Raw genomic sequence first — 20374 nt, 5'->3', positions numbered from 1 at the left:
TGCCTCGCATTCACTTACAGTCCATCTCCTCTCTTTTATACAAGCTTCTCCAAATGTTTTTTGTTTTAGTTTCAGGCAGTTAAGACTGTGAACATTATTTTGTTTGGTCTTTTGTCCTTTAGTGGAAGAAAGGGGAGGAACAAAAAAAAGTAGTTTGAATAAATTGAATTAAGCTAAGTTCAGGAAGAGCCAGACTCATAGTTTTAACAATTTCCCAAGTTGAATGATACTTTCATGGTCTGCTTATGTGTATTCCTTGAAGAGAACATGCTAGCAGAACAGAACTTTGATCACATGAAATACCATTCTGAGGGGTTTGCTTTTTTTCAGAGTCTTCATTACAGAGCTTTAGGAACAGGTAGAATGAAAGGCAGAATGAAATTAATTCTTGAAGGAGTCATGGCATTGTCATTGCATCATTGATCTCAGTGTGTATTTTATGGTGATAGGCATGAAATGGTAAAGTATTTCTCTGCTTTCTTGGAGGCATTTTCTGCCCATTTGGACGGTTTATGTCTAGGTCATGACAGAAATTCTAATGTCACACGCTCACAGAAGCTATCACAGCAGAGAGCAAAGTTATATGTTAAAAAAAAGAAAAAGCATTTTTATCTGGACAAAATATCTGTCTCTGATCTGTTTGATCTCTGGGCTGAGTAGTTCTACTGCATTTTTTTCATTTTCTCATGTTTTGGCTTAATAACTATCACCAGTTTAGTGTGAAACATTGCAGTCAAGTGCTGAGCTCACTGATGTCCTTCAAAAGTAAATCAATTTTTTCTGCTCTGGACGATTCATTCATTCGCTGTTTCCTGCCCTAAACATAATTTTGAAAGCATTCCTGGCGGTTGCACAGTTGTCTGGAGCTTTGAAATTCCCATCAGAAAAACACTTTTTAAAATCTGTTTTGAAGGTAGGGACTCAATTCTCATGTTTTGGAGATTAAAATATTTTTTTCTCTTTATGATTGTAGGGATTTTTTTTAGAATAAGTGAAATACATTCAACTGTAACCTTGTGAAGCCTCATCCTTCCTGCTTAGAATATTACTTAGCTATATCTGACATGGAATAAATTACCTTGAAAATGTCAGAAGAAATATCTATTTCTGTTGTATAGCTAGAACGCCACCATTTTTTTCCCAGACTTTTACTGTTAGGGTTTGCAAAGGTTTCTCTCAATATCATGTCAACAAGAGACTGTAGCCTGTCACCATCCAGTTCATCTGGATAATCAGAGTGTGTTAGGATGACTACTAGCACTACTGGAGAATTATGAAGAGGTAGATCCTTTACTGTCGTTGGGAGGTAGAGTGAATGAATACAAATGTTTCCGTACACAACAGGCAGTCTTCTATGGCAGCTTTCCATATCTTCTGTGCTATGCAAATAATCAGGTTTGATTGATTTTGTCTTCTGTTTTAAAGTTTTGTACCTGCAGAGTTTAGAAATAGAGAACAGGTTAGCCTTTAGAGAAATCCCTGACTAAATCAGAATTCCAGATGGGTCATATATGGAATGTTTTCAGGGTTGATTTTTTTACCTTCTGTTTTAGCCAGAAATTCTGCTGTGCATACAATGATAGATTTTTAAAACTATATTTCTGTAGTATCAAAAAACATATCTAATTTGTGCACCACTGGAACTTTGCTTGTAAGTACAGGGGCACTCTTAATCCAGAAAGTCCTAAGGAGCTCTTTGCCCTTCATATCCTTTTATCAAGGCGCAGACTTCCTGCCTTGGTTTTCCAAACTTCCATGATATTTTTTTACTTTAATTAGGGCTTGTTATTTGTATCTTAAGTATACCAAGTTGATGGTATTTGAGAATGGTATTTTTTCAAGGGTGTTTTATCACCTCATATGCAATAACCTGGGAAAAAAAAAACCCAGTTGTTATTAATGGATGAAGCACGCACTAGTAATTGCTGCATTTTCTCCTCTTTTTTTCCTCTCTTCACCAGGATATGGGTAGATAATATTTTAGGTAGTTCAATATCAGACACTGAACTTGGGATGCTTTGCTTGAGAAGGCTATATAAAGCTTGTGAAATGGGAGGTATTTGGTGCTTTGATGAATGACTTCTAGACTTCAGAGGAGAAATGTTGAAGTACAACAGTGATTTTCCTTCTGTTATCATCAAAGTATTTCTAAATTTTCTTTTCACCATTAGAATACTATTAGATTTTTCTTGAATCAAGTCAAAGGATTCTTACAAAACTAGAAGTAATTTAAAAAGTTTTGAGGAACATTTTTGTGGAGCAATTACTGTATCTTAATGGTTTTCTGTCTAACAAATTGCTCTACTTTCATTCATCTAGTTCAGTGTTCTATGTTTAAAACCAAAGACCAACAAAAAACCTCTTTAAAATTTCTTCTGAGGTGAGTTTTATTTTTTGAAATGAATACTTAAAATTGATTATTTAAATATAATGTGTTATGTGATGGCGTTTGGTATTCCAGTCTACTGAGGAAAATATTAACTTTACTCAAGCAAATTTTCAAATTTATTAAGATGCTCATGAGATTGTTTCAACCTCTACTGAAACAGAGGGACGTCTTTACTACTTTTTGAGGAACACACATCAGACTACTTTTATTTTCTGAATTTGTCACAAAATCAGCACAATTGCAGTTAAGTAGGGCAGTCAGTAACAATGAGTTCCCTGGCATCTCTCAGTACCTGTGGAAAATCACGTATTGCAAAATTACCGTGACGTTTTGTCTGGGTCTCATATTACTAACAATGCATCCAGTTCACTTTTCATGTTACAAGGTGGACTCTGGCACTAACTGATAATGTGTCTGAAAGTTACTATTGGCATGTGATACTGTTTGCACACTACTTCAAAAAACAAGCTTACTATGTAGAGGGATATGCATGATAGTTCAGTGCTAGAAGAGCTATGCTTTCAAGAAGGGTCAATATTTAAATGGAAGGATGTTTGGATAAAAAATGTCTAGGCCAATCTAGTGGGACCATAAAAAATTTTAAGGCAAGACTCTGTTCTTTGCATATAATAATTTCAGAAGGCAGAAAGGAATGATAATTTGAACTTGGTATGTATGTGAAATGTGGAGGGGAGGGAGAGGAAGGGGGAGGAAAGGACAAGATTAAAGGGAAATAAAAGAAAATAACTGGTAGTTATGGGAGTTTGAGCACAGGGAATGTTTGGCTCTTCTTTAACCTCTTCAGCTGCTGTAAACTGGATTTCTGCATGAGAAATACACATGCATTGCTGGCTGGCCTCCTAGGGACAGAAATAAGGGAGTGCAGTAGTCTTGACAGTTGTATGCCACTCAGTATTGTTGTGTGAAGGGTTGTGTGTATTCTAGTTACTCTCTTAAACAAGAAGGTATCAGATGTCAGAAGCTCTTTTGAAAGAGTTGGTAAAATGAGATGTCTTCCCTGGCTGCAATTTCCCACAAGGTTACCCTAGATCACTGCATCTCAACTAGCAACCTTCCTTCTGGGTTTGGCTCTTGAGACAGCAAATCTGTCCTGGCCACCTTTTTCTCCTGGGGCAAGTAAGGATTGGTTTGTGACTGGATCCTGCCTCTGCACAGACAAGCAGCTGGAACTCAAGTTGCTGCCACTGCCTCCAGAGCTCATGAGAAATTGAGGGAGGAGGACAATTTTATTCCACATGCCCATAATAACAGTGAAGGCTGGGTCACACAGAAATAAGCTATCCTTTGGCACAGTACATACTGAGAAGCGATCAAAAAAATACTGTAGAGTGGATTCATGCACACATACAATATGTGGAAGGATACCTATTTGGTGGTAACTACTCTAATTATTTGGAGTGTATGGACTTTTGGTATTTCCACGCAACTTATTTGCAGCATAGCTGGAGACGAGGCTATTTTTTGTACAGATTTAGAAGAAATGGTTGATTTAGGAAAACATAAGGGAGAAGCATCTTGTTTCAATAAAATAAGTGGATGATAAAAAAGAAGATGTGAACATGCAGTTTAAGAAAACATGAGAATTTGGTTGGTTGATGTTCTGTTTGCTAATGTTCAATAGGTATCAAAGGAGGATGTTTGAGGAATTAATAATTACCTGTGTGATGCTTCCTGACCTCAGTCAGAAGTTGGTTTTGCTATTTAATTGAAGTTATACTTGATTTTATTTTCTACTGAGAGGTTATTTAATTTTTAATATGCCCTGTGAACTTTTGAAACAATAACTGTAATTTGGCTGATTGTCTTTACTACGTAAGAGAAATGGGGAGTTTACTCTTGTGAAGGCATTAATTTCATGTACGTATGTAAAGGCTCTTCAGAAGGGATAGGCAAGGTAAAATTGGTGATGGGGTTGCATTGCATGTCAGGGAGTACATTGACTGCCTTGGACTCAGTGTTGTGAGTGAGAAGGCCAAATGTTTGTGTGTGAAGATCAGGGGGAAGATCAATCAAGCAGATATCCTGGTAGGAGTCTGTTATAGACCACCCAGCCAGGATGAAGCTACAGATGACGTTTCCTTCAGACAACTGGGAGAAGTTTCACAGTCACTTGCTTTTGTTCTCATAGGTTGGATATTAGAAAAAAAATATCTTCACAGGGAGGGTAATCAGATATTGCAACAGGCTGCCCAGGGAAGTGGTGGAATCACTGTCCTTGGAAGTGTTCAAAAACTCATGAGGCTCATGACGTGGTTTAGTGGTGGACTTGGCAGTGCTGGCATAAAGGTTGGGCTTGATCTTAAAGGTCTTTCCCAACCTAGTTGATCCTATGATCCTATGATTATATACAGGATCAATGGATGTGGCAAAGGAATAAAGTGACTGAAGGGTATCAAATGTTCTATGTTCACTAAAGATGGAATAAAAAGCTATAAGTTCACTCTTGCCACAGCAGAGTGAAATTGGAAAACTGGTTTTCATCGGGTCTTCACATGGGGCAAGTGATGGGCTTCCAGTTGCTATGTGATCCAAATTATTCTGAAAGCACATGTGTGTAATCTATGTAGTGCATCAGCTAATACTGTATTTTTACTGCAAGCAACTTTTATATGTTTTGTTCTTCTGTGTCTTTTGGTAGCCAGCAAAGTAGCTTAATAGGTACAATAAATGTAGTTTAATACATGACTTTTGATATTTGTGAGCAGAACAGCCTCATGGAAAACTGTGGAACTGCTAAGCTGCTAGCTTTTTCAATACCTTCTAATTTATATTGACGATAAAGTTGCAATTAAAGAACCATCATGCTGTCTCACTGGGAGTACAGATGCACATGTTCACACATACAGCTTGGGCTTTGTTTGGGATGTTTGTGTTATTCTATACATCATTTATTATTTTCAGAATATTCATCACTATGAATCTATGCTTGTGCTATTTTACATGGGGTTTTCATGCTCTGCTGAAATAACTCTTCTGCTGTTGCTAAACCTGTTCTGGATCTATAGCAAGAGAAGATCTAGTTTCTTCATGGAGGCTTGCCCATGTTTCAAGCTTTATGCATTCGATCAGGTCTGTATAGATCTGTGAAGCAGCAGCCTTCACAGCTATGCAACTGTCATGCATAGCTGTGGTTTAAGATACAAAAGAATACTTCATAAGGGAATTTCACAAGTTTTCTATGTATCTTCAGAAGATGCTGGACAGAGCCTTGCTGTTTGCAGTGATTTATAATATGTGACAAAATGGGGCACTTCAGCCCATGCAAGTGTAAGCTCTCTGGAAAGCTGCAGCACTAACATAGGGTCATTTCCCATAGCTGTTGCTCGACCACTTGGATATCTGTGATGAAGATCCTACTGTGTGACTAGAAAGGTCAGTGTTGTGTTTTGTTGTGTTTTGAAGCCTTCATCATGTTTTACCTGTGAGATGTTACACACAGTGAAGCTGTTTATTGACTTGCTTAAAAAATACCAAGAAACTTGAAAACCTGCTCAGAAAATTACCTAGCTGAAGGTTATAATGTTCTACAGGCTCTGTTCCTGACGCATTGAATGTAATGGTGCTATTTAAAGCCAAGAATGAAGAGGGAACTCTCTGGCATTAGTTGCCTCAGTTATAAATAATGTTAGACCTCAGGATTTATATGATCTTCACATGGACAGTGTATATACAGAATGTCTGGCTGAAGTGTCTACATTTAATGTCAAAGGGTAATGCTCTGTAACAGAGTTTCTGTAGTGACTTCTTAGTGACTTATTTTGGAGATTTCATATTTGAAAGAGGTGGTGTTTGATTTTAGAGTGTGCAGAATGTACCCCCAAGGAATGCAGGGTGGTCTTAACACCAGTAACCTCAGAACATAGAATGCTGCTTAGCACTTCTGGAATTAAGCCTTGCAGATAGAGCTTATTTATATTGTGTGAACTAACTATTCCTGTTTATGTTGTTCAGTATTTTTCTGATATAGAAGCCTAAAATAAATCACAGCAGCACACTTAGCACACTGGTTCTGTCTGGTGTGAGTGATGTCTGCCAGTGGCGTTGGGCATGTCACAGTTCCATTTTCACACAGAATGGAAGCAAAATACTTCTCTGATTTTAATATTAAAAGTCCAGTACAGATCCAGCAATGCATCCTACTTTAAATACTTCAGCATTATTTTGGAGCAATATTTGCTTGCAAAGGAAATTTTTCAAAACCTTCATGTAAGAATCTCTTACATTATTTCTTACCGCCTTTGAGTTTAGGTAAGTGAAATATGGAATATAAACAATTGTGAATCTAATTCTTGGATTTCTGTAAGCAAGAGAAAGCAAACTTGACTTTTAAAAACTGTTGTAATTGGCAGATAAGTAATAAGTACTTCATTTTATGTGTTCCATTCTGAGAAATTTGTAGCACATTGATTAAGTAACCTAGTTCTTTTTTTTTTTAATCCCTGTTAAGAAGGCAGCTTTTCCATGTGCCATAGAAAGTCAAATAGAAGCAAGCAAGATGTGTAATAGGAATTATTTCCCTTCTCTTGCTCCATGGTACTTTTGTAAGCAAAGCTATTTCCAGCATCATAGAATCATAGAATGATTAGAGTTGGAAGGGACCTTAAAGATCATCGAATTCCAACCCCTCTGCCACAGAGGAATTAAAAGTCATCCGTGATTTCCTTTAGTCTTAAATTAGATGCGTTCCTCCTTTCTCTCTCCTCTACTCTCTATTATTTCTTCCTTGGCCCTGATGAAGAAAAGGGAGAAAGTCCAGTTGTTTTATATAAAATTTAGTTATTTTAAACAATTTTCTATAATTTGATATAGAAAATTAATTTCACTTTTTTTTTTTTTTTAAATAAATAAAAAGACCCCCTGAAGGCCACCAGTGTATGGTACACTGCTCAAATGGACCCAGAGATGCCAATACCACTTTGGCCATCAAACCAGCCAGCTGAGGCTCGGAAGTGGATAACAATGAAGTGAATCATTAGTTCCTAGCATTATTTCCTTTCTTGTACCATGAAGCTAGGCTGCTGTTGGAGCCTTTAAGCTATTCTCTTTGTGGTTTCACTGTGGAAGTATACAGGAGCACACTGCCAAAGCCATTCACTAAATATGTAGACTTTATAGAAATTTTAGAAGCTGCCTCAGGAGTGTAAGCATGTGAAAGGGCTCTCATGGTATCTACTTTAAAATTAGGGGCTTTTAGTGACCAGCTTTTGTGCAAATCACTGCCATTTTCAGCAGGGAGAGGATTTAATTGTGGTCCTGAAATCACTGCTCATATCTTCCTATTAGCACAGGAAAAAAATATTCTAGGACTGTATTTGTAAATACTTCCCTTCTAGTTTGTCATGGTTTTATTTTTTTCTTTTGTCTGGTTCTGAAGAGGCCAGAGTAGATGGAGCTGATCTGATGTTAGCTTGTAAGAGGCTTTTGCTTATGTCTTACACAAGAGGCTGTCATGGAAACTTAGTAAACATGGGGTGAAAGGTAAAGCCTTGTTACTGATTAAAACAGCTTAAAAAAAAGAGTAAATAAAACCAGCAACCTTCATATCTTTTCCATTCTGGCATGGAAAATGATTGTTAATGACATACTTCAGGAATAAAGTAGAAATGAAGTTATGAGAAATTTTCCAGACAAAATCAGGTTTTCATAAGAAAACTGAATATTCATTAAAGATAGCAAATGGAAAGATTTCCCTTTTTTTGATACAGGGAAAAAGAAAAACCAAACCACTTTTAGCCTTTCCAATTGAAAGATTTTCAAAGAAAAACAAAATCAAAAAACCACCATCAAAACCCCCTCACAGGTATTACCGTAACATTAAAAAATCCAAGCAACCTGAGAAAAGAGATTATTTGGCTGGGGCAGTGTGAAGACTAATTTGAAGGGTGACAGTCCTATATTACAGAAGGACTGAGAAAAATATTCGGTTGGTTAAATCAGGTAATGAAGCAAGTGATAACTAGAACAAGGCAACCTTAAAAAACTGTAAAGGAAACATATTCAAAAGAACTAAAAAAGTACTATCTTTGTGAATAATATGACATTTAATAATAAATATCTCAGAATCCATTATTTGGATAAGAACCTTGGTAAGTTTGTTTTTTAAAGAAGTTTTGAGATACAAGTACTATAAAATAATGTCAGTTGTATTTACATAGGCTCGGATACGTACTGTGAAATGTTTCCCAGTTACCTACCTAAATTGCCATTAGGAGATATACATGGTCAGTAGTGTGTTACCACACATTTAGCTCAAACATAGACTGTTGTCAGAAATGAAGTATTTTTATCTTTTTTGAAGTTTGCTTCAGTTTGAGATGTTGCAAGTTCCATCAACCTCATGGAAAAGCAGAATAAGATGTTATCCAATAACTTACATCTAAAAAAAATGCACAGTGTCCTAATTTGTTTTCTGGTAGATCTTTCTCCTCATTCTTACTGAAAAACCATTTGTAACTTCATGCATTGCAAGAAATGCACTCACGCCTTGACTAGCCTGTGGTCACTTCCTCCTGCTCCTTCCCAAGCTGCTATGTGGAGCCATTTCTTATGCCCCTTTCCCTGGTCTCTGGGGATCTGTGAGGCCACTTCTTATCAGTATTGGCAAGAAATGGCATTGAACCTTATTTTCTATTATAGATCAAGTGTTAGTTTCAACTTTGATTTTCTTGGCTTTTCTTTGTATACACTACAAATGTTCACATCTAAATTTCCTGTCTATATTTATCCTGTGGCCCAAATCCACACCTTTCGAGGTGTGGATTTGGGCCAAAAGAAGTATGTGTGGATTTTTTTTTTTATCGAGAGTATGGCTTTAAATAGTTACTTTCCTTCTCCAAGGCTTTTCCAAAAGTCTGATTTTAGACTTGGGGACAGCACTGTGAGTCATCACTACAAACATTTCCTCTAGACCTTTGGGAATATTTAGAATTCAACAAATGATAGCTAGTAGCTGCTTGGGACATGCTTGATAGTAGGTTAAATGACTCATTCCTGGGTCAAAATAGTGAGTAGGAATTTGTGCTAATATAGCCCTTCTTCTTATGAAATGAAGGTCTGTGGGTTTATTCTTAATGCCTGTATTAGGCTAATAGTATATGATTATTTTTAATAGGATGTATTACATTTCTGTTACAGAAGGTCAGGATTTGAGGTATTTTTCTTTCTAAATACAAAGTGAAAGAGAATTATTACAGAAAAGTTGAAAGAATTAGTAAGTGTTTTTATTTTAATCTGTACAACATTCTGTAAGAATTAGTTTCAGTAATCCTTTTAAACTATGAGAAGTAATCTAAAATATGTTTATATTTTAATCAATATTAAGGGCTTTAAAAAGTGTTAAATTGTAATTTATTTTCTTCAGACATGATCGTGTTGTAACTTTACAGACATAGCCTATATTACTGTTAAGCTTTATAAAGATTCTCTCTCTTACGTTTTTATGGTCATCTTATGTTAGCACAGAGATTGCATTAATTTTTTTTGTGGTAACCTGGATTTTTATTCTCAGGACCACAAAAATGCTAATTACTTTATTTATCTTGACATAGAAAAGATTCTTGCTGGCACTTGATGAATCCTTTTATGAATACTAGTACATCTTCCTAAATCCTATCAGAGCTGCACGAACTATACAAACCACATTGCTGTTTTTTCTCTTACATGTCAAAAGTTGTGCTTGTTACAGTTGGCTGCAAAGTCCTGACTTCCAAGGCAAAGCAGCACATGCTGTACAGAGCACTGTTGATGAATTGCAATGGTTCACTAAGGCCCCAGTTCTGCAAGCACTTTTGTTCATATTTAACTTCTTTGTGGTATGAATAGTTATATGGGCAAGCAATTATATGCTTTTGTTAAGCATAAGTTTTACATAACCAGTTAGCACCTCTGGTTATGTAAAACTGCACAGCTTTTTGGCCCATAGCTGTGAGGCTGTATCTGTGAGACAATTCAGAGTCAACAGCAAGTCAGAGGACTGTTGGATGAGGCACTTGAGATTAATCCAAGTGTGATATAGTTGCTAAGGAGCAGAAAAGAAGCCAGAACCTAACTATAAAGTAATGTTGTTGGTGAAAACACAGTTGGATTTGTAACAGGAAACAAACTGGGAGCCAAAGTGGACTACACAAAATGGATGTATTGCAGCTGTTTTCTGGAGAGGAACAAGAATTTCCTCCCAGAGAAGCTGGGTATGCTATTGCAAGTCACTGCCTCGAGACAATGCTTTCTGTGCTCAGCCTTGAGACAAAGTGTCTTGGGTCCAGTGTCCCTTGCTGGTACCCGAGAGCCTGTACCTTCGTGAACACTTCTGTAACATTTCTGTGTCACACACCAAATACACCTTTTGGCTCAATCTGCAAAAACGGGGTGCCAACATGGTCATCTTGTAGCTTTGTGAATGCACGGTTGAAAACACACACAAAGTATGTCTGGGTGTCCATAGGACCTCTGAACCAAACAGTACATAGTGAGGACATTCTGATCTATCCCACAGTGCTCTAGATCTAGGCAGGACAGACTCAAACTATTTTACTTCATCACCTGGCCAGGAGTCAAGACAGTTGAAGGTTGGAATGCCTTTAGCAGTGTAGCTGCCATGTGCTCTTGTTCCCAGGATTAAGTTTTAGAAAGTCAAATGAACCAAGGAAGCACAGCTCCTGTCCATCTTTGTCACTTGTGGGTGACTTTCCAGCCCCAAGTATGTCAGTAGAGTTTCTACTGTTAATTTAAGGATTGAGGATGAAATTTTGAACTGATTTATACAGGCCATGAAAGATTTGAACTTTTAGTGTCCATAAAAAATCTGTACCTCAGCAAAGTCAAGAATAAAAATTAGGAGAGGCAGAAAGCAAAGAGGGCTCCAGCTAATACCTAATCTGATTTACTATAATCTTGTTTCTGGCATTTTCAGTAAAAAGAAGAACCACTTCTGAAGAGGCAGTGCCAGAGGAGTCAGTGCCTCAGAGTTGGAAATAGTACCAAAGAAAGTTCAGAGATGTACTGAAGTGAATTTTTGCAAACTCTAGAAACCTTATGGTACATTCATTGGAATGCTTTATCCTGTATATTACACAAAGTAGTTAAATACAGAACTAGAGAAATAACTTGCATGGGTACTTTTCTGTTCTGTTTTGGGAGTAAATTCATGTAATATGCAGTGATGGTGCTCTGCTGTGAAATAATAAGGGTGGTGTTTTTTTTTTTTCTTAATTGTACAGTGAATAAATTGAAAGAGTGCTAGAGATTGCAATAGGTAGTGGGAAAAGATCTGGGGGGAAAAGGTAATGCCCCTAACATACTTATTGTGGAAAAGTGTGAACAATCCTTGTGTTCTCATTGTGTATAGTTGGGAGAGTAAGGCTTAGTCCATTCTGTCATTACTATCTAATTCTTCCTGTTTCCTAATTCAGAGTTCTTATTTTTGAATCAAATCCAGATCCCAATGGTATAATTTTACTTCAGTCTGACCAGGTTTGTGTATTTAATACCAAGAACTGTTTGTCTTGCTCTGAATATGACAACGTGTCCTGGGTAGCTCTCTGTTTAGTTCTGCACACTGCAGTTTGAAATGTGTATTCGTACAAATGCAAACAATGCAAATACAATGCCCATAAAACGTATTTATTTTAGGTGTCTTATAGATGCTATAGGAAGAACTATAATTACAGTGAATATGTTTATAGGAATGCAAATTTGAAATTAAACTATTTTCTTAAGCTTGTTGTACCTTCTCAGAAATACAGAATTCCAATTCCCCTATATATATTTGGGCCCTGTCCCTACCACATCTGTACAGTCTGCGTAGTCTTCATTTCTATGTCCACATTTAGAAAGTAGCTGACAGTAGTTGTTAAGGTTTGCTTTTTCGCTTTGGGGGTGTTTGTTTGTTTTGCTTTTTTGGGGGGCTGGTTGAGTTTGTGGGTTTGTGGGGTTTTGTGGTTTTGTTTTTTTGGTTGGTTGGGTTTTTATTATTTATGCATGGTGATACCCCAGACTGTGTTTCCAGCACATCATCATTAACCTGGCTGGACTCTACCAGGAAGTGATTGAAGCCAGGCTAGCCTCACACTCAGCTTTTCTGTGGGAGTATCTTGTCCTGGTACCATGGGGAAGGTATGTCTGAGAACGGCAAACTTCTAAAAGTTAAGTAGAAATGGAGTCTCTGTATTCAGCAGATTATGAAGCAATCACAGCTGCTACTTTTTTTTAAGTGAAAGGGATGTTTTCTATGACTAAGCAATAAATCACTTAATTTATGTATTAACAACAATTCCTAGTGGATCTTGTCGTGGTTTAAACCCAGTCAGGTAACTTGTTCACTCACTCCCAGTGAGTGGTGCCGAGCTGACAACAATCGAGGTCCGTCTCCCCCCGCCACCGGGGCTCTCCCCTTTCCCTGCTCCCGGAGGAATGGGGAGGAGGATCGAAAGAGTGCAACTCCTACGGGTCGAGACAAGAGCAGTCCAGCAACCAATGTACAACTCAAATCACCACCGCTACTATCAACTACAACAATGATAAGGGAAAATAACAAGGGAAGAGAATACAATACCACCGGCCAAGAAAAACGAGTTCCACCCGGAAGCCCATGTCCTTCTGGGTAACTCCCCGTTACCCCCCACCCCGGGCATGATGTGCTGTGGTATGGAATACCTCCCTGGCTAGCCCGGATCAGGCGCCCCATCTCTGCTTCCTCACAGCTTCCCCTCCTCCCTGGCAGAGCATGAGCCTCGCAGAGTCCTTGGTCAGGGTAAACATCACTTAGCAACAACTGAAAACATCGGCTTCACCGACACTGTTCTCAGGCTGGAAGTCAAAACACAGCACTGCACCAGGTACCACAAAGGAAAAAACATGACTGCTACTGCTGAACCCAGGACATTATCCACCCCTTATTCCATACCATTCACGTCGTGCTCAGATCCCACATTTTCAATACACCATCGCTCTCCCACATATATACATCCATATACATACAGACCAAGAGGAAAAGATCATTTTCTTAGTGCATGGACCAGTCCCTATAATGCTGCAGAGTCCATTCGGTCCATGATGTTCAAAGTTCATTCTCTGTTGGGATGATGGCTGGAGGGAAGTCAGGGCCAGTCGCTGGTGACCTGGAGACATCTAGTTGATGGGCTATAAAAGCATTACACAGCAGGCAACAGCATACAATTGAGTTCACTGGCTGTTTTCCCCTAAAATCAAATCCCCTTGAGGTATACATCGGACTTCCCCATCTTCCCGCATTACCCACCAAGTATATCCAGGTCCCTGAGCAAAAGCAATCCCACGAGTGGGTTTGCCTTTACCTGAAGCAGGAATTACCCAGACTGTCTTCCCCAGCAAATTCTTCATATGCACCACGGGAACTTTGTCCCCCTCTACAATATGTAACAGTTCTGACTGGGCTGGGCCAGCCCTGTTGGCAGATCCTCTGGTGTTGACCAACCAGGTGGCCTTTGGTAAGTGTGTATCCCAATGCTTGAAAGTTCCCCCACCCATTGCTCTCAGTGTAGTTTTTAACAGCCCATTGTACCGTTCGATTTTCCCAGAGGCTGGTGCATGGTAGGGGATGTGATATACCCACTCAATGCCATGCTCTTTGGCCCAAATATCTATAAGGTTATTCCGGAAATGAGTCCCATTGTCTGACTCAATTCTCTCTGGGGTGCCGTGTCGCCACAAAATCTGTTTCTCAAGGCCCAGGATAGTGTTCCGGGCAGTGGCATGGGGCACAGCATGTGTTTCCAGCCACCCGGTGGTTGCTTCCACCATGGTAAGCATATGGCGCTTGCCTTGGCGGGTTGGTGGCAGTGTGATATAGTCAATCTGCCAGGCCTCCCCATATTTATACTTCAACCATCGTCCTCCATACCAAAGAGGCTTTAACCGCTTGGCTTGTTTAACTGCAGCACATGTTTCACACTCATGAATAACCTGGGCAATAGTGTCCATTGTTAAGTCCACCCCTCGATCACGGGCCCATCTATATGTTGCATCTCTGCCCTGATGGCCTGAAGTGTCATGGGCCCACCGGGCCAAAAATAATTCACCTTTATGTTGCCAATCTAAGTCCATCTGAGCCACTTCAATCTTAGCCGCTTTATCCACTTGTTGGTTGTTCTGGTGTTCCTCAGTGGCCCGACTCTTGGGTACATGGGCATCTACATGACGTACCTTCACCACCAGGTTCTGCACCCGGGCAGCAATATCTTTCCACAGTGCAGCAGCCCAGATGGGTTTACCTCTGTGTTGCCAGTTGCTCTGCTTCCATTGCTTCAACCACCCCCACAGGGCATTTGCCACCATCCATGAGTCAGTATAGAGGTAAAGTACTGGCCACTTTTCTCGTTCAGCAATGTCCAGGGCCAGCTGGATGGCTTTCACCTCGGCAAACTGACTCGATTCACCCTCTCCGTCAGCAGTTTCTGCAACTTGTCGTCCAGGACTCCATACAGCTGCCTTCCATCTCCGATGCTTTCCCACAATACGGCAAGAGCCATCAGTAAACAAGGCATACTGCTTTTCACTTTCTGACAGTTTATTATATGGTGGGGCCTCTTCAGCACGCACCACCTCCTCCTTTGGTGACATTCCAAAATCTTTGCCCTCTGGCCAGTCCATGATGACTTCTAGAATGCCTGGATGACTGAGATTTCCTATTCGAGTTCGTTGTGTAATTAGTGCAGCCCATTTACTCCATGTAGCGTCAGTTGCATGATGTGTAGAGGAGACCCTGCCTTTGAACATCCAGCCCAGCACGGGCAACTGGGGTGCCAGGAGGAGCTGTGCTGCAGTGCCAATCACTTCCGAAGCAGCTCGAACCCCTTCATAGGCTGCCAGTATCTCTTTCTCAGCTGGGGTATAGCTGGCCTCAGATCCTTTATATCCCCGACTCCGAAAGCTGAGGAGTCGACCTCGAGTCTCCCCTGGAGCTTTCTGCCAGAGGCTCCAGGTAGGACCGTTCTCCCCAGCTGCAGTGTACAGCACATTTTTTACATCTGGCCCGGTCCGGACTGGTCCAAGGGCTACTGCATGAACTATCTCGCGTTTAATTTGCTCAAAGGCTTGTTGCTGCTCAGGGCCCCATTTAAAATCATTCTTCTTCCGGGTCACATGATAGAGAGGGCTTACAATCGAACTGTAATTTGGGATGTGCATTCTCCAGAACCCCACTGCACCCAAGAAAGCTCGTGTTTCTTTCTTATTAGTTGGTGGAGACATTGCTGTTATCTTGTTCATCACATCTGTGGGGATCTGTCTACGTCCATCTTGCCATTTTATTCCCAAAAATTGAATCTCCTGTGCAGGTTCCTTGACCTTACTCCGTTTTATGGCAAAACCAGCTTTCAGCAGGATTTGGATTATTTTCCTCCCTTTCTCAAAGACTTCTTCCGCTGTATCGCCCCACGTTGGGCGCCAAAAAATAACTGTCGTGGTTTAAACCCAGTCAGGTAACTTGTTCACTCACTCCCAGTGAGTGGTGCCGAGCTGACAACAATCGAGGTCCGTCCCCCCCCCCCCCACCGGGGCTCTCCCCTTTCCCCGCTCCCGGAGGAATGGGGAGGAGGATCGAAAGAGTGCAACTCCTACGGGTCGAGACAAGAACAGTCCAGCAACCAATGTACAACACAAATCACCACTGCTACTATCAACTACAACAATGATAAGGGAAAATAACAAGGGAAGAGAATACAATACCACCGGTCAAGAAAAACGAGTTCCACCAGGAAGCCCATGCCCTTCCGGGTAACTCCCAGTTACCCCTCACCCCGGGCATGACGTGCTGTGGTATGGAATACCTCCCTGGCTAGCCCGGGTCGGGCGCCCCATCTCTGCTTCCTCACAGCTTCCCCTCCTCCCTGGCAGAACATGAGCCTCACAAAGTCCTTGGTCAGGGTAAACATCACTTAGCAACAACTGAAAACATCGGCTTCACCGACACTGTTCTCAGGCTGGAAGTCAAAACACAGCACTGCACCAGCTACCACAAAGGAAAAAACATGACTGCTACTGCTGAACCCAGGACAGATCTATGTGGTTAGAAATGATTCAGAACTGGTCTTGAGGGTGTTAACTAAAATCCATACAAGTAATTCTCAAGTCATACATAGACTTGCTAGAGAGTGGTGGTTTGGGATAAAAAATGCCTACATTATCATGGTTGAGAATGATTCTCCATGTTTGCATTTAACAATTGCTTTCCAGAAGGAAACATTCTTACTGCCATAGGAGTGAAAGAAGTAGTAAATGTATTCTAAAGTGTATACTTTTTTTAGTCAGCCAATACTAGAACCATTTTGGTACTTGGTAGAGGTCTTATCTTTATCTCAAATGTCATGTTCAGCCTCTTTAGATCAAATAAAAGCTGGAGCTTATCTTCTCTGTAAATTGAAGCTCAGTTATATGGGTATAACCTTCTGTTATTCTGAGTGGCTTTTTTGGACTTGGTACTTAGAAAAACAACTTCTAATGACAAGCAGTGCATCTGAAGCTGTTATTAGGTCTCTGTACATAAAAAGATGAGTTTCCACACTTAGGAAGATCAGGGAGTTTACTAGACAAGGTTTAGTCCAGCATCCTGCCATGTTTGGCTCAGAGCTGCCACAAACGGAGTTCAGACCCTTACATCTTCAGGAATGATGGGAATGAATTCGGTGTGTAGCTGGAACTGACCTTTCAGTTTCACTTCTTCCAAAGGAAAAAGGAAAAACTAACATTTTGAAAAGCAGAGCACTGAAACAAACCAAAATGTAAAACACTAGTATAGATGGAGGCACCTTCTGTGTTCTCTCCATCGCTTCTTCCTGCCATAAGAGGTAGAGATTCCTGATGGAAGAGGAGATGTTCTTCTGTGGTTTGCTCCTGAGTTTTCATTTGTGCCCTGTCTTTTTATCCCCACCATCATTCCTTCTTCACTTCCTTTTCACTTGTGTGGCAAATTAGCTCTGCAGGTTTCTGTGCTAAGCAGCCCAAGCACCAATGGAGGGACTGGTGGAATTCACCGCTGCTGAGAGGAGGGGAAGGATGAGTATTGTTACCAGAGAGTCAACAAACATGACCTTTCCTCTTTACACCTTTTTGCGCTTTAAGAAAAGAATAGCCTTGGATAATGTAAGAAATGACATTCGGACTAGAGGTGGTGAATTACGACCCACCCACATGGAGAATGCTCTTCTTGGAGCCATCTCTCTTTGAATCTGGAATCGCTGAAGAAAGGTTGTGTAGTTGGCCCTTGCATATGGCCACAGGAAGCAGGACTTTTCATGAAAGAAGAGTAGTCTTCTGTGCCCCTGGAGCACTGGTAGACTTTACACTCAGGAAAAACTAAAGGCTGAGAGCAAATTGCAGGGGACTGCCACATTAGATGTGTTATTCTCCTTATTTTCTTAGGAAAGACATTTTAATGATTAGAGGCATAGGGCTTTTCTTTGCAAGGCTGTTATTTTCAGTGTTCTCTCAAGAAAGAGATACTGAAGCAGAAGTGTTTAAAGGGAAACAATATGCTGTGAATAATGTTGACTGGAAATGCTGCTACATGTTTGGGGTGAGGTTGTCTGTCACTGGAAGTAATAAAAATACAGCTGCATATTATCCATTGGAGTCTGGTTTATTCTGGAAGCTAATTTTTAAGACAGAGGGTTATTTATTGGTTGTGTCACAGGAATATTTGGACTGTTCTAATTTCAGGCTTCAGCATTTTTACATTTCAAGCCATATAAAGGAGAAGAAAATATATGGTGCATCTACCCCAGTTCAACAGAATGGGCTCTAACCAGTTTCTGTAAATATACTATCTTCTGTGTTGTTTCTAACCATAGCAATACTACATATATTATTCTAAAACTTAGCAAAAGCAATTTTCATGCTATGCTATTACATTCAGGTCTCAAAGCGCTGCAAAGTATCCTTTGATATGCTTTAAAGCCAGTTTATTTCTTACATAGGCAGTAGGAAGACTTTGCTTTTCAAGTGGGAGACCAAGTTTGACATCCACATTTTTGCTTTTCCCTCAGGATATGTAAAAGGAGTTCCTGGGGGAAGATGTGGTGGGTACCCTCACTACAGTATGAATTTCATGTGCAAGCAGATAAGTGTGTTTAGATGTAGAAAGTGGCATTTCTTTTGGACTTTTTATTGTGAAGACTATGGATATAATTAATCTGAACAGCAGCAAGACTATCTCCCTCCCTCCCTGCCTGCTTTAGCTGGGCAAATAGCTGCCCAGTTTGCAAACCTTCCAATCACCCTGGCTGCAGAGCCTCCACCCCTCAAGCACCAACAGCTCTCGCACCACCTACAGCCGGCTTTTAAAGCAAATATTTCAATAAAATCACTTTCAGTCATTACTCTTCCTTTTAAGACGGTGAAAATTCAGGATTGGGTAAGAAGAGCAGAAGTTTGCCCAGCAGAAGTTGCTCTGATCAGGTTTGTAATGAAATTCACTGCTTGAATGAAGTAATCTGAAAGCAACATAGTTTATCATAGGAAACTTTGCCTTTAACATGTGCTTTTTGAGTAGCAAGATCTGTGGTATGCAGTATTGTATTTAGCTTACATTACAGCATTTTTGTGTCTCTGACAAAGTGCAAATTACAGTGTTAATATGTAGAAGATACAATTTCTGTTTTTCTTACTAGTCTGATGGGAAGGTGATTCTGCTTTGAATGACCAAACTTTCTTCTCCTGTTTATTAGATTTCTGTTATAGGTGCTGTTTTCCAGCTTTAGGGCTTTAAGTATTATTCAAATACACTACTTCAAATGTTCCAAGGCATTAGGAGTTTTGTGAAAGTCTTGGGCACAACATCAACTTTAGGGCAATTGCCGTAAAACCATGTATTGTTTGTGCATGTGTATACACACACAAATCATGGACTAGACCTAGTTTTGCTTCATCTCTATATGGATTCTTTTACTTTCATATATTGTTGCACTAGATGTAACCAATGCAATAGTGCAATTTTGAATAAGGCTAAATGTACTTCAGAGCAAAAAAAAATTTCTCAAAAATTCTACATATGGAAAACAAAATGTAAACTTTAAATTTTTCAGGAAAATGAGGCTGTATAATCTATATGTAACATGCATATATTTATATTTTCCCATTTTCAATGTTACTTACTGAAGTATGGTTTCCCTCATTGGTATGCTGTTTAAATGTTAAACTACTACACCTAAAATTGATAGTATATTATAGTATATAGTATTAGCTCAACAAAATATAAGTAAACTATCTTGAAGTTACTTTTGCTATAGGAATCTTTAAACACATCTCAATAACAGTATTTAAACTTTTAGAGGTTTTGTATTGCTTTATAACAGTTACTTTCCATTTGAGATTTTTATCTTTTTTTTTTATTAGAGCTTTTAATGGAAAATTTTGTAGGAAAAATTGAATGGCAACTGCAGTAAAACTTTGGGTTTTCCCACCTGTAGCTTGGGTTTGATATGTACTAACTTAAAACACTTATTACATGTAACTATATTGAAATGTTCTTTTAATGGAAGAGTGTGGTAATACATAAGTTACTTTTTGCTCCAATATCCATATATTGTTTGCATTTTGTTTTGGGTAGGGGCTGCTAGGTTATTTTTACATAGAAAAAACTTTGCAAAAATGGTAGATTTTACCTGACTGTGAAACAGTCAAAGGAGTTTTAAAGATGAATATAAACTTTGCAGAGGGAGACTTTGTCCTTTGGGTTGTGTTTGTATTTAGAAAGTTTTTTTGACACCAAACTTTTTCTGTTAGAAGATAGCTAACAATAGATGACCATTAAATGTTCCTGATCGTTCAGCTGAATGGAAGAGTTGGTATGAATTATAAGGCTGGACTCATCTTCTTGGATTAGCTTTCAAATGAGTGGTGGTCAACCAGTAAATTATGTGGTTCACAACTGGCCAGGAAAGACTGAAATAAAGAAGGGTCTGTCAGCAGCTACTGTAGAAAAAAAACAAGAGA

The 20374-nt window shown here is 39.5% G+C and overlaps 1 protein-coding gene and 2 long non-coding RNA genes across 5 annotated transcripts in view; 2 read left to right on the top strand and 1 right to left on the bottom strand.

Moving 5' to 3' along the window:
• LOC134175217 (uncharacterized) overlaps nucleotides 1–20374 on the top strand; it is a 123847-nt gene that overhangs the window by 81332 nt on the left and 22141 nt on the right. The window lies entirely within an intron of this gene.
• Nucleotides 1–20374, bottom strand: part of LOC134175281 (uncharacterized) — a 124091-nt gene that overhangs the window by 82463 nt on the left and 21254 nt on the right. The window lies entirely within an intron of this gene.
• The window catches only part of SLC7A2 (solute carrier family 7 member 2), a 50898-nt gene that overhangs the window by 10422 nt on the left and 20102 nt on the right, over nucleotides 1–20374 (top strand). For 2 of the 3 annotated variants that reach the window (XM_062639468.1, XM_062639232.1), the window contains exon 1: nucleotides 18685–18838. The exons of the other annotated variant lie outside the window; for it this stretch is intronic. The gene's annotated coding sequence lies outside the window, so the exon portion shown is untranslated. Of the gene's footprint in view, nucleotides 1–18684; nucleotides 18839–20374 lie in introns of those variants that run through there. 3 annotated transcript variants of the gene reach the window in all.

The sequence above is a fragment of the Pezoporus occidentalis genome, unplaced genomic scaffold (assembly GCF_034315485.1).
Source record: "Pezoporus occidentalis ecotype Australia unplaced genomic scaffold, CSIRO_AGI_Poc_V1 ctg1, whole genome shotgun sequence".
NCBI lineage: Eukaryota > Metazoa > Chordata > Aves > Psittaciformes > Psittacidae > Pezoporus > Pezoporus occidentalis.
This window is presented reverse-complemented; position numbering and strand designations above follow the sequence as displayed.